The sequence below is a fragment of the Mustela lutreola genome, chromosome 1 (assembly GCF_030435805.1).
Source record: "Mustela lutreola isolate mMusLut2 chromosome 1, mMusLut2.pri, whole genome shotgun sequence".
NCBI lineage: Eukaryota > Metazoa > Chordata > Mammalia > Carnivora > Mustelidae > Mustela > Mustela lutreola.
In genome coordinates this window covers 178876692-178890711 of record NC_081290.1, presented here as the reverse complement: position 1 = coordinate 178890711, position 14020 = coordinate 178876692, and the positions used below count along the sequence as shown (strand labels likewise).

The window sequence follows — 14020 nt, the reverse complement described above, 5'->3', positions numbered from 1 at the left end:
TATATAATAGTTGTCCATTTATGTGTGAATTTACTTCTGGTCTCTCAGTTCTCTTCCATTAGTCCATGTGTCTGTCTTTATGCCAGTGCCATACTGTCTTGATTACTATAGCTTTGTAATATAATTTAAAATCAGGAAGTGTAGGGGTGCCTGGGTGGCACAGTCAGTTAAACATCTGCCTTTGGTTCAGGATCTCAGGGTTCTAGGATCAAGCCCCATATCAGGCTCCCTGTTCAATGGAGAGTCTGCTGTTCCATTCCTCCTCTCTCCCCCACCATCCTCTTCTGCTCTCTCTCATACACACTCTCAAATAAGTAAATAAAATCTTTTTAAAAAATCAGGAAGTGTGATGCATCTAGCCTTGCTATTCTTTCTCAGGATTACTTTGGCTATTGCAGGATTACTCTGGCTGTGTAGATAGTTCTTTATGAATTTTAAGATTATTTTTCTATTTTTATGAAAAATGCCTTAGGTATCTTGATAGGGATTACATTCAATTTACAGAGGCGTTTAGGTAGTATGGAAATTTTAATAATATTAATTTTTCCAATCCATGAACACAGGGTGTATTTCCATTTATTTATATTTTCTCTGATTTCTTTCAACAATGTTTTATAGTTTTTAATTTATAAGCCATTGACCTACTTGGTTAAATTTATTCCTAAGTATTTTATTGTTTTTGACACTGTTGTAAATGAGATTGTTTTCTTTATTTTAAATTTTAGTTTGTTAGTATATAGAAATGTTACTGATTTTTTGTATGTTGATTTTGTATCCTAGAGCTTCACTGAAGTCATTTATTAGTTGTTACATGTTTTTTTGGTGTAGTCTTTAGGATTTTCTGTATACAAAACATCATCTGCAAACAAAGACAATTTTACTATTTTCCTTTCCAATTCTGATTCCATTTATTTGTTTTTCTTGCCTCATTGCTCTGGCTAGAACTTCCAGTACTGTGTTAAATAGTGATGAGAGTGGACAACCTTCACTCAGTCCTAATATTAGAGGAAAAACTTTCAACCTTTCACCATTGAGTTTGATGTTAGTTGTGGGTTGTCATGTACGGCCTTTTATTATTTGAGAATTCTATGCCCAATTTGCTTCTATGCCTAAATGAGAATTTTTATAATGAATTGATGCTGAATTTTTAAATGTTTTTCTCCATCTGTTGGGATGCTCATATGACTTTAATCTTTTTAATTAATGTGGTAAATTACAATTTTTGATTTGCATATGTTCACTCATCCTTGCCTCCTAGGAATGAATCCTAATTGATCATGGTGTATTATCCTTTTAGTGTGCTGTTGGATTCAGTTTGCTAGAATTTTGTTGAGACTTTTTGCATCTTTAGTCACCAGAGATATTGGCTTGTAAGTTGTTTTGTTTTGTTTTATTTTTCTCTTGTGTTTGTAGTGGCCTTATCTGGCTTTGATATCATGGTAATGCTGGCTCAGTTGGTTAAGGACTGCCTTCAGCTCAGGTTGAGTTCCTGCTCAACTGGGAGTCTGCTTCCTCCTCAACTCCCCCAACCCCTCCTCCAACTTCCTCCCCCAACTTCCTCCTCAGCTCCCCCAACCCCTTCCCTGGCTCCATGCTCCCTTTCTCTCTCTTTTGCTCTCTTTCTCTCTCAAATAAAATACTTAAAATTTTTTAAATATATTTGCAAATTTTCCCATTATTGACTTCTGCTTTTATATGATTGTTGCTAGAAAATATAGTTGGTGTAATTTCAGTCTTCTTATATTTGCTACAACTTGTATTATGGCCTAACATTTGCTCTATCTTACAAAATGTTCTGTGTCTGTATATGTCACTTAAGTCCTTGTGATTTATAATGTTATTCAAATCTACTCTTTCCTTACTGATTCTCTGGATGGTATATCCATTGCTGAGTAGGATATTAAAGTCTCCAGTTATTATTTTATTGCTATTTATTTCTGTCAGTTCTGCTAGTATTTGCTTTATATATTTGGTTCTCTGATATTGGGTACATAAACATTTACAATTATGTATTTTTAATGGATTGACTCCATTATCATTATATAAGGACCTTCCTCATCTCTTCTATTTTTAAAGTCTCTTTTGTCTGATATGAGTATAGCATCTCTGCTTTCTTTTGGTTACAATTTGTGTGAAATATTTTTTTCCCATTCCTTCACTCTCAGTCTGCATGTGTTTTTAAAACTACAGGGAGGGATGCCCTCATGGCTCAGTTGGTTAAGTGGCTGCCTTCGGCTCAGGTCATGATCCGAGGGTCCTGGGTTTGAGTTCCATATTAGGCTCCTTGCTCAGCAGGGAACCTGCTTCTCCCTCTGCCTGCAGCTCTACCTGCTTGTGTGCTCTCTCTTTGACAAATAAGTTAAAAAATAAAATAAAATAAATAAAGCTACAGGAAATCTCTTGTAGGCAGCTTATTATTGGATCTTGTATTTTTCTCTATTCAGTTATCCTGTGTCTCTTGATTGGAGAATTTAATCCATTTACACTTAAATTGTTAATATGTCAAGACTTACTACTACTATTTTGTTAACTGTGTTCTATTTTGTAGATACTTTATTGCTTCTTTGTGGTTTGATGACTTTTTGTGGCAATATTTTGTCATTCTTTTATCATAATCTTTCATGTGACCACTTCAGGGTTTTCTTTTTGGCTACTGTGATGCTAACATAAAATCTATTTATAACATTCTATTTTAAGTTGATAACAACTCAATTTTACTAACATAAACTTTAAATTTTTACTTCTCCCTCACTCACAGTTCCAGTTATTAATGTTTCAGTATAATGTTCATATATATATGTATATGTGAATATATATATAGTATTTTCAGGATTTTATTTCTACGTAATCTCTGCACCCATTGTGGGACTCACACTCACAAACCTGAGATCAAGAGTCACATACTCCACTGACTGAGCAAGTCAGGCACCCCTCAGTTTACATATATTTTATATTATGTATCCAAAAATAAATTATCATAGTTAAAACTAGAGTTGTAAATAAATTACATATTTGAGAATACAATTCCCCAATATTGGAGAATCTTATTTTGACTGTATTTACTATTACCAGTTCTACAAACATTTATATATTTTTATGATGTTAATTAGCATCATTTTATTTCTCCTTGAAAAACTACCTTAGTATTGCTTGTAAGGCAGATGTAATGCTAATTAACTTCCTTAGCTTTTATTTGTTGAGAAATTCTTTACCTCTCATTCATTTTTGAAAGACTACTTCACCAGCTATACTATTCTTAGTTAACAGCTTCTGCTTCTCTTTCAGTACTTTGAATATATCACCTCATTCTCTCCTGATTGAAAAGTTGCTATTGAGAAATCTGTCCATAGTCTTATGGGAGGGATCACACATCACTGTGATGTGTCAGTCTTTTGCTGCTTTCAAAATTCTTTGTGACTTTTGACAATTATAATATGTCTCTATGTAGCCCTTTTTGGATTCAATCTATTTGGGGTCTTTTGGGTGTCATTATTCTGATATCCATTTCTCTCCTCATGTATGGGAAGTTTTCAACCATTATTGTTTTTAAATACTTTCTGTCCCCTTTTCCCCACTCTCTTCTACTTTGGGGTTCTTACAATGCATGTTTATTCTTTAGATGGTGTCCTAGGAGTCCTGTATGCTTTCTTTACTCTTTTTAATTCTTTCTTTTTGCTGTTCTGACTGGAAAATTTCACGTGCCCTATTTTATAGTTCACTGATTCTTCTGCTTGATGAAGTCTGCTGTTTAAGTTCTTTTTTTTTTTTAACTTAAAAGATTTTACTTATTTATTTGACAGAGATCACAAGTAGGCAGAGAGGCAGGCAGAGAGAGAGGGAGGAAGCAGGCTCTCTGCTGAGCAGAGAGCCCAATCGTGGAGCTCGATCCCAGGACCCTGAGATCATGACCTGAGCCGAAGGCAGAGGCTTTAACCCACTGAGCCACCCAGGTGCCCCTACAGTTGAAGTTCTCAATTGAATTCTTCAGGGAAGTCACTGAATTCTTTACTTATAGGATTTCTTTCTTTCTTCTTTCTTTCTTTTTGTGGTTTCTATTTCTTGTTGAACTTTTCATTTTGTTCATGCATTTTCCCCCCAATTTTGTTTAGTGATTTGTGTTTTCCTGTAGTTAACTGGACTTCTTTAAGAGGAATAATCTGAATTACTTGCAGACAATTCACAGATCTCCCATTTCTTTAAAGTCAATTATTGGAGCTTTATTACCCCCCTATGGTAATGTCAATGATTATCTGATTCTTTATCATCCTTGCTTCTTTGTGTTGTTATCTGCATATTTGAGTAAGCAGTCTCCTCTTCCATACTTTACAGGTTGTCTTCTCCAGAAATGGCCTTCCCCCAGTCAGTTCACCTTGATTCTGGACCAGTCAGCAGGCAGCATCCTTGGTCAGGTGGGGCTTGCTGACAGGGTCTCTGTTTGGGCAAGGCTGCTGCCTGAGCTCTGAGGTCAGGCTGGGTGCCTCTGGCTGGTGGGTTCCTGCCTACATGAAGCTGTGGGATGCGCTCTGGAGGAATTCTCTGGCTAAACTTCCTACTCAGGTAGGACTGGTGCTATACTCAGCAGCTAGGAAGGGCTACAAATATGCTTCCTTGCCTGAGTGGAGTTGTAAGACAGTCTCCATGGCCCTTTAGCTTGATGTTTGGGGATCTGTATCCAGCAGAGCTACCCACCAAACTCCTGGGTCAGACAGTGCCACCAGCTGTGCTCTGCAGATGGAAAGCCCAACTGGCTTGGTGTTCCACTCAGGTGCTGTTGTATACTTAGGTGTAGGTTGGGCTACACAGCTTCCCAGGTGTTCTGGTTAGGCTTGCTCATTGGGAAGGGCTGAAGGCTATCTTCAGTGCCAAGCAGGGCTTCAGATTTGCTTCCCCACATGGGGAAAGGCTGTATAACAGCCTCCACAGCCAGGTGGACTTGGTAGTCAGGGACATGAGTAAGGCAAAACACACTGAGCTCCCCAGACAGATGGAGTCACCACGTGGGCTCCGCAGAAGGGCAGGCACCCTGCTTAGGTACTCTCTCAAGTGCTGCTGAGCTACTCGGTTTCCCAGATGCTCCAGTCAGGTTTCCTGGTGGCATGAAGCTGGGGGCTGCACTCAGCAGTAAGCAGGGCTATGAATTAGCTTTTCTGCCAGGCAGGGTGGCAAAAATAGGCTCTAAGGCCAGCAGGGCTCATTGTTTGGGTTCTTGAATCAGGCAGAACTGCACCCTGAGTTCCCTGACCAGATGGAGTCACCATGTCATGGTTAGCTTTTTAAAAAACTTCCAAATAATTTATATTAGCAACATGTGAATGATACAGTGTCTCTCTGGCTTCTCAACCATTTGATATTATCAGTATCTTTTTATTAGCCATTCTAATGGATAGGAAGTGCGATTTCATTGTGGTTTTAATTTTGTATTTCCATGACTAATGATATTGAACATGCCTTCATGTGTTCATTTCTGTATTTTCTTTGGTGAAATATTTCTCCATATCTTCTGCCCATTTTTTAATTGAATTGTTTGGTTTTTTTTACTGATGGATTTTGAGAATTCCTTATATATTGTAGATATTAATCTTTTATCAGATTTCATTTGCAAATATTTTCTCCCAGGCTATAGATTGTCTTTTCTTCTTAACAGAGTCTTTCACAGAGGAAACGTTTTCAGTTTGGTAACATTCAACTAGCATTTTTCCTCTGTTTAATGGATTGTGCTTTTATTTTATTATTATTTTTTTTAATTTATCTATTTGACAGAGAGAGATCACAAATAAGCAGAGAGGCAGGCAGAGAGAGAAAGGAGGAAGCAGGCTCTCTGCAGAGAGCCCGATGTGGGGCTCGATCCCAGGACCCTGGGATCATGACCTGAGCCGAAGGCAGAGGCTTTAACCCACTGAGCCACCCAGGCACCCCTGGATTGTGCTTTTAATATCATAGATCTAAGAATTGAGATCTAAGAACTTCCAGTACTATGATTAATAGCAATAATAAAAAGTGGACATATTTGCCATTTTCATCATCTTAGAGAAAAAGGATTCAGTCTCCTGCCATTTAGTTTTGTATATTTCTTTGTTTTTGTATTGTCTTTGTCTGGGGCACCACAGTTGTACTGACTTACTTGGGAAGTGTTCCCTCCTCTTCTGTATTCTGGAGGAAATTGTACAGATTTAGTATTCACTTTTTAAAAAACTTCTGTAAACTCAATGTCTTTAATAGTTACAGGGCTGTTCAAATTTTACATTTCATCTTGAGTGGGTTGTGGTAATACATGGGTTCTTTGGGAAATTAGTCCATTTCATCTGTCCTATTGCACTGTTACATGTAGAGTTGTTTATAATATTCCTTTCCCTTTCTTTCTGATTATCTTCAAGGTCTGTAGTGATTCCCCTCTTTCATTCCTGATATTAGTAATGCATGTCTTCTTTCCTTCATTCCTTGTTAATCTTGCTCAAGTTTGTCTATTTCATTGAACTTTTCAAAGAATTGAACTTTTGTTGATTTTCTCTGTGGTTTTCCATTTATTTCATAGAGTTCTGCTCTTTATCATTTCCTTTCACATAACTTTATTGAGTTTGTTTTGCCCTTCTCATAGTTTCTTCAGGTTGAAGCAAAAATTATAACACTGCCTAATGTAGATCTCAGCATATGTAAGGAATTACTTAAAACGATTATATAAGAAAGATATGAGGGAGTGTAAAGGGAAGTAAAAGAGTGTAAAGTTTATACACTTTATTCACACTGGTAAAATATTTGCACAAATATTATTATAACATATATTATACACACACACACATATATACACACATATAAATGTAATACATAGAACAACCACTAAAAAGTCCATACAAAGCGGTACACTCATAGCCACTATAGCTAAATCAAAATGGAATTCTGCAAAGGGTTAAGTAACTTAAGTATCTCATAGGAGAGGCAGAAAGCAACTCACAGGAATCTGAGTAAAGAAAGTTACTCCAAGTAACTCATAGGAAGGCAGAAAGAAGAAAAATAAATTAATTAAAAACAGAAATCACAGAAAACAACCAAAAAGCAGAGCTAAGTATTAATATATCAATAATTGTACTAAATATAAATGGTCTATATATGCCAGTTAAAAGACAGAGATCAGCAGAGTAGATTTTCAAAAAATGATCCAATTTTATACAATTCCTATAAGTTATTCACTTCAAATGGAATGACAGAAGTAAGTTCAAAGTCAACAAGCAGGTTGAAAATATACTATGCAAGCATTAATTAAAAGTAAACAGGTAAGGTTATATCAATATTAGACAAAATGGATGTCAGCAAAGAAAATTATGAGGGACAGAGAGGAATATTACATGTCAGCCCACCAAGAAGTCACAGCAAACCTAATTGTCTAAGTACCAAACAACAGAGCTGCAAAATATGTGAAGCAAAAACTGATGGAACTGTTAAGAAAAACAGACAAATATACTTAACAGCTGGATACTTTACTATTTTCCTGTCTTAAATTAATAGAACAAGAAGAGAGTAAGAAATGACACAGAACACAATACCATCAATCAATAGAATCAAATCAACATTAATAGAAAACTCCACCTAACAAAAGAACACACAGTATTTTCAACTGTCATGGAACATATACTGAGTAACCATATCCTTATGCACAAAACAAACCTCAAATGACTGAAAAGAATAAAAGTCACACAGACTTTGCCATTACTCATTGAGGCATCTCTGTGAGGGCTGCTTTAAAATTCTTGGTAGATAATTCTGACATCTGTGTCATCTCTGTTCATATCTTTTGATTGTCTTTTCAACTTGACATATACCTGATTTTGTATATATTGGATATTATGTGGTAAGATTCTAGATCATATTTAAATCCTGTGTTTTAGGTTTTTGTGTTTTGGGTTTTGTTTTTTTTTTTAATTGTTGTTGTTCTGTTGGGTTAAGGTCACCACCTCATTACTGCTAGGTTGGGATGGAAGTCCTGATTTTCCACCCCACCTTTGTGGACACCTGGGAGAGGGGGGCTGCTGGACAGAGTTGGGAGTTAAGTTTCCCCTCTTTGCGTCCTCTGATACCACTGTGGCTGGGAGAGGGAAGCGCACATCGTTGCTACTCTCCATGAGGTCTCCACTGACATCATGTGGGGTAGCCTTCAGGCTTGAATATCACGTTATAACTACAAAAGTTAAGAGTCTCTCAGCATTTATTTGCCTACCAATGTGTACCTTTTAACAGAAATGGAAGTTTTGTCATATGGTATTGTTCTCTGATTCATTGGTTAAAAGGTCCAGAAAGATTTGCTTTGGAACACAGACACAGATGGCAGATTTAGACTATTGTAATCAGTGATCAAAATTTGCCTCCCTAAAAAATAATTGCCTCCCTGGCTCCACTTTCTCCTCAGTGTATTAACATGCTCAGGTCTCAAATAAAAGAAAACAAAATTTCCTACAATTCACCTATTCCTCAAGTCCTTACCTCACTGAACTTCTTTAAAAAATAATTTATACAAATTGTGTCCATTATTTCCTCATTAAGCTACTGTAGTGTGGCCTCTCCTCACCCCACCCCCAAATCATCAGTGATGTTTTCTCAGTTCTTACCTCAGCTTTGGATGATGTGTGACTATTTCCTACATAGAAATTCTCTTCCTTTGCCCTCCACCGCCTCTCCTACTTTTCCTCCATTTCTGTCCCTGTTCTTCATGAGTTCTTCCTTAGCCAACAAACTTTGTCACCTGTGTCTTCCACAAATTTCTGCTATATTTTCAGTTCATCTAGACATCACCTGGTAGGTAGCTGTTAAACACAAATAATTCTTCAACTAAGTGGTCTATGCCTTAAGGTTAGTTATCCTCAGTGTTCCACTCCTGGACCTCTTCTTTTCTAATTTTGTTTATTTTCTTTGATTGATTTTTATCTGTTTCAATGGCTTTAGTTATCTTGTGGACTGAGTTCCCCTATCCCCTTCATAAACCTTCCCATACCCTTTCTCTTTGATAGCACTTAACTTTATCATGATTAAATAAAGTCTACATATACAAAAGTACTCAAACCAAGTTAAGAAAATAGAAAATTTCAGCTTCTCTGCTTGGCCATTCTATATGGAGTAAACATGGCAGGCTTGAACTTATAACAACTTCATCAAAATAAATGCATAATGCAAATATATAAATTTGATACTTGAAAGTTACTTTTTTTTAAAGATTTTATTTATTTATTTATTTGACAGACAGAGATCACAAGTAGGCAGAGAGGCAGGCAGAGAGAGAGGAGGGGAAGCAGGCTCCCCACTGAGCAGAAAGCCCAATGCGGGACTCGATCCCAGGGTCAACTCGATCCCAGGAACCTGGGATCATGACCTGAGCTGAAGGCAGAGGCTTTAACCCACTGAGCCACCCAGGCACCCTGATAATTGAAAGTTTCTACTAAGTTCTTTTACTTATATTACTAGTCACAGACAAAATTACTGTATACATATATCATTGGGTTCACCTTTGACCTGTGAACTATAAGCTTCAATAGTTGATTTACTCCAATAAGTCACTTATATATACTGATATTAAAAAGTATTGCAAACCATTATTGCCTTTATTAAACACTGTAGCTACTTAGCTACAGTAGCTACATAGCTACTTCTGTAGTAAAAGAAAGAAACAGTATCTGTAAAAAATAGAAAAAAAAACAAGCCCCATTTGTTACAAATGATGTAATTTTTATGCAGAAAACACTAAAGAATCAACAGAAAAATATTTAGATTAAGAATGTGCTTAAGAAAAAAAAAAGAAATGTGTTTGAGTTACTGGGATTAAAATTCATATGCATTAATTAAAATAACCCTATTTATTGTAATAGACACACCTCAGTGACTTAATAATTTTTTATCCAAAAAAAATCCCAAAATCAAAAACCAGTGTTGGCATCTTTTTAAATTGACATTCCTCATGCCAGTGAACCTTAGATAGTAAGCTCCATGAGAATAAGAGCCACATCTTAGTCATTTACTGCTGGTATTCTGAGCAGAACGATCTTTCTAAAATGTAAAGCCATGGTGTAGTGCCTCTCCAACTTCAAGTCCTTCTAAATATTCCTCATTACTTCTAGAATGAAAGCCACGCCCCCTCGCATGGCATGCAGCTTTGCATGAGCCGGTCCACTTCAGCTTTATCTACCCCATATCTGCTCCTCAACACTGCTTCTCCCAAGGGGCTGTGGTAACTCTTTCATCCATGCCTCTCCACTTACACTTTTTTCTCTTGGAAATGTCTTTCTCATCTTCTTTGGTAATCAGTCATCTTTAATTTTTCTTTAACAGCTCAAATACCATCAGAATGTCTTCCTCTGTCCTCCCCCCTCTCTGCTCTCTCTGCTCTGTCCTCCTCACCCCTGGGATCAAGTCTGAGCTTTGTCCTTCCTTCCTGCCTCCACAACACTCTTCGTATCTCTACTAGGATGCTTACTTGTTACTTCTTTCTCTCCACACCAGCCTGTGAGCAGGCAAGAGCAGGGACCCTGTGACTCCTCTGTCTTTAGATTCCCAATGCCTGCACAGGTTAGAAGCCCAGTAGATATTCAGTAAAAGTTTACAGAAGAGGGAAGATCAGAGTGGAGGCAATTCAAGTGAGAACAATGACATTTATCTCAAAGAGTGGCTGTCGGGGTGAAGAAAAGGTAGTGGTTTTAAAATAGATATGGCTGGTGCAGGAGGACCTCTGAGTGCCTGGCTTGGGAAATAGGAGCATCTCCATGGGAAATCCAAAAAGAATAGCGTTATGGAGGGGGGTGGTGCGGGGGATCAGAATGCTATTACTTAAACTTCAGTAGTTTTCATTGGTAATTATGGCCACACTGAAGAATTGAAAAATAGAGATTTTTTAATGCCCAATAAAACATATGTTTTAAAATTGAAATTAAATTTGTATGTACGACACACACACACACACACACACACACACACACACAATCAGATACAGAACAAAAGTATTGTGGAATGAGTTTTCAGCATCTAGCCACGGTCTTCTCCTCTCTCTCTCCTTGATTAAATGGCTTGAAGGCCAAGGTAGTAATTTCTGCTTTATATTGTCCCATGGGGATCACAGAGCCTTGTCAGTACCAATACTCCCAAACTTTGAACTTCTGAAAACCAAGAAGAGTCTACGATTGTAGGAGAGAAATGTATCTTTCCATCTACATCTAAGTTCCTCTGCCAGAGGCATTTAATACATTTCTAAATGGATGAGGATTTAGAGCAGTTCCGAAAGGTGTGCAGGCTGTGTGTGCTGAGTGTCCCCACCACTCCTGTGGTCCTCTGAGGCAGCCGTGGGGAGACCCTGCATTGCTGCTACAGATGTCCAGCTCTCCAGCCCATGGCCAGACTTAAGAAACAGCCCAGGAGATACACCTGGTTTGTGTGCTTGAGAAAATGCTATGACCCTCTGCACAGCATTACATCATATCTGTCTGTCAAGTCCAGATGAGGCTGCTTATTTGCTCTGTGTACCGTTTTGTGTACTGTACATGCTCCCTGGTCTCTCCCCTTAAATATTCCTTTCCAGCATTCTGGAGTCAGTACAAGAGGCTAGCTTAGGTCTCAACCAGTGTGTCTTTCTCTCCCCTGACTCCCTGGTCCTGGCACTTCACATGAACTATGTCACAGTGACACTGCTTGTGCTCGACTTTTCTCTTATGCCTTAGGAGCTCTTAGAGTCTGCTTCTTCCCCCACCAGCTTATTAGGCATGTAAACCTCCTGATCAGTGTCAATTAAAGGGCTTCCTTGGCTTTTATGTTAAATGTTTAGTAGAAGAAAAAAAAATGGGAATCAAAGACTAGAAGCTCCTTGCCTCAACTATATCCCAGGTAAAGTGCTGGAGTAGCACTGGAGCCGTGTGTCCGATCCCAAAGCCCTGCTCGTCCCGCTTCCTCACATGACATCGTTCCCCTGGGAAGGTGGATGATTTGTAGTTACTAGAAAAGGAGGGAAAAACATCCATACTTCTAAAAACAGAGTTTTACAAGTGACTTAAGAGGCATGCCTTGTGAAGTGACGAATGACTCTTGGGATGGCAGCCATATGTAATTGTCTGTGTACACCACTCTTTGGCCTTCAATATTCTTTTCCGCCTTAGGTCACACATTAACAACATTCTTAAGTAAAGATTTATAGTGTTGTGGTGATTCATGTATTGTATCAACTGAACTGGACCACAGGATTCCCAGACATTTGGTCAAACATTATTCGCTGTGTTTCTATAAGGATGTTTCTAGATGGACTGAGTGAAGCAGGTGGTCCTCCCTAATGAAGGTGGGCCTCACCCAATCAGTTGAAGACCTGGATAGGACAAAATTGCTAAGTAAGAGGAAACTTATTTGAGTGCTGAGTTGAGAAAAATCATTTCCTGCCTTTGGACTCAAATTAAAAAATCATCTGTTTCCAGGTCTCCAGGCTGTCAGCTTTCAAACTACCCTGGGTCTCCCGCTTGCCAATCACAGATCTTGGGACCTCCATAATTTTGTGAACCAATTCCTTATTTTTTATAGACACACACACACACACACACAAACTATATGTACCAGTGTGTGTGTGTGTGTGTGTGTGTGTGTACCTCTGTACACAAAAACAATAGGCTTGTAGCCTATTGGTTCACTGGTTCTGTTTCTCCAGAGAACTCTCACTAGTGCAACTTTTTTCTGCCTTCCTTTTCTTCGGAACTGCCCCCAAGCCTCTCATTATCTCTCTCCTTTCATGGCACCCACTCTCATTATGTCTCCCTCCTTACAGCTGCTTTAGAACGCTGCTCACAGAATCACTGCAGGGAACTTGTTTTTCCAGGAACACTGCCAGTCACATCCTATTACCCTCCCCCACTTGTACACGCTCACCATCCCTCCCATGCACGTGTGTACACACTGGCCTCCCCACAGTACATCAGCCATCCAGTGGATCTTCCCGTGATGATGAAAATATTTCAGATTTCTGCTGAACAATGTAATAGCTGCTGCCGTATGTGACAATGCAGTTCTCCGGAGAAACAGAACCAACTGGAGAGATGGATAGACAGACAGATTTACACTAGGAAGCTGGCTTCTGTGATCATGGAGTCTGAGAAACCCAGAGATCTGCAGCCGGCATGCTGCCAGGAGAGCCAGCAAGAGAGCCAGTGGGACAGGGACAGTCCTAAGTCTCAGTCCGAAGGTAGGAGAAGCCCAACGCCCGAACTCCAACACAGTGCAGCAGACAGAAAGAATTCTTTCTTACTTGGCCTTGTGTTCTGTCTGGCTTTCAAAAGGAATGGATGAGCCCCATTCACATGAGGGAGGGCACTCTGCTTTACTGAGTTTCACACTTCAAATGTTAACATCCACAAATGCCCTCACAGACATCCCCCAAAATAATGCCTAGCTACTACATATCTGGGCACTCCCTGGCTCAGTCATGCTGACACATGAAAGTAACCATCACACTACATGTGGCTACTGATTACTTAAAATAGGGTTAGAGCAACCAAAGAACCAAATTTTTAATTTAATTTAATCAGATGATTTAAATTTAAATAGCAGTACATGGCTTATGATTACTGTATTGGACAACATAGCAGTAGATGGTCTTAGTCCTAGACTAGAGCTTTAACTGATGTTCTAGGACCATTCCGACTACTTCTCTGTGTATAGCTTCCACCTGGGCTTGAAACAATCCCTCTGGGAGAACCAAGCCACCGTGTAAGAAGTCCAACTACCCAGAGACCGCCATGTTGTGAGGAAGTGTAAGCTAGCCCACATGGAGAGAGTGCATTGAGAGACACACACAAAGACAGACAGAGACCTGTCTGTTCTAGGCATCCCATTTGAAGAATCAGAAATGTAGGAAAAGGAACCATATTGGACCTGGAGCCCAGTCAGGCCTTCAAATGACTTCAGCCAGAGCTGCCACCTGATTCTAAGCATATTAAAGCCTCAAGCAAGAAGCTCCAATTAAACCCACAGAACCATGAGAGAGAGTAAATTGTTCTCACAAGCTACTAAGTTTTCT

At 38.8% G+C, this 14020-nt stretch overlaps 1 protein-coding gene across 4 annotated transcripts in view; it reads left to right on the top strand.

The window, feature by feature from the left end:
* Positions 1 to 14020, top strand: part of KBTBD3 (kelch repeat and BTB domain containing 3) — a 37035-nt gene that overhangs the window by 8800 nt on the left and 14215 nt on the right. For 2 of the 4 annotated variants that reach the window (XM_059179562.1, XM_059179565.1), the window contains exon 2: positions 4330 to 4409. The exons of 1 other annotated variant lie outside the window; for it this stretch is intronic. The gene's annotated coding sequence lies outside the window, so the exon portion shown is untranslated. Of the gene's footprint in view, positions 1 to 4329; positions 4558 to 14020 lie in introns of all 4 variants that reach the window. One more of the 4 variants, XM_059179563.1, reaches the window with a different exon arrangement.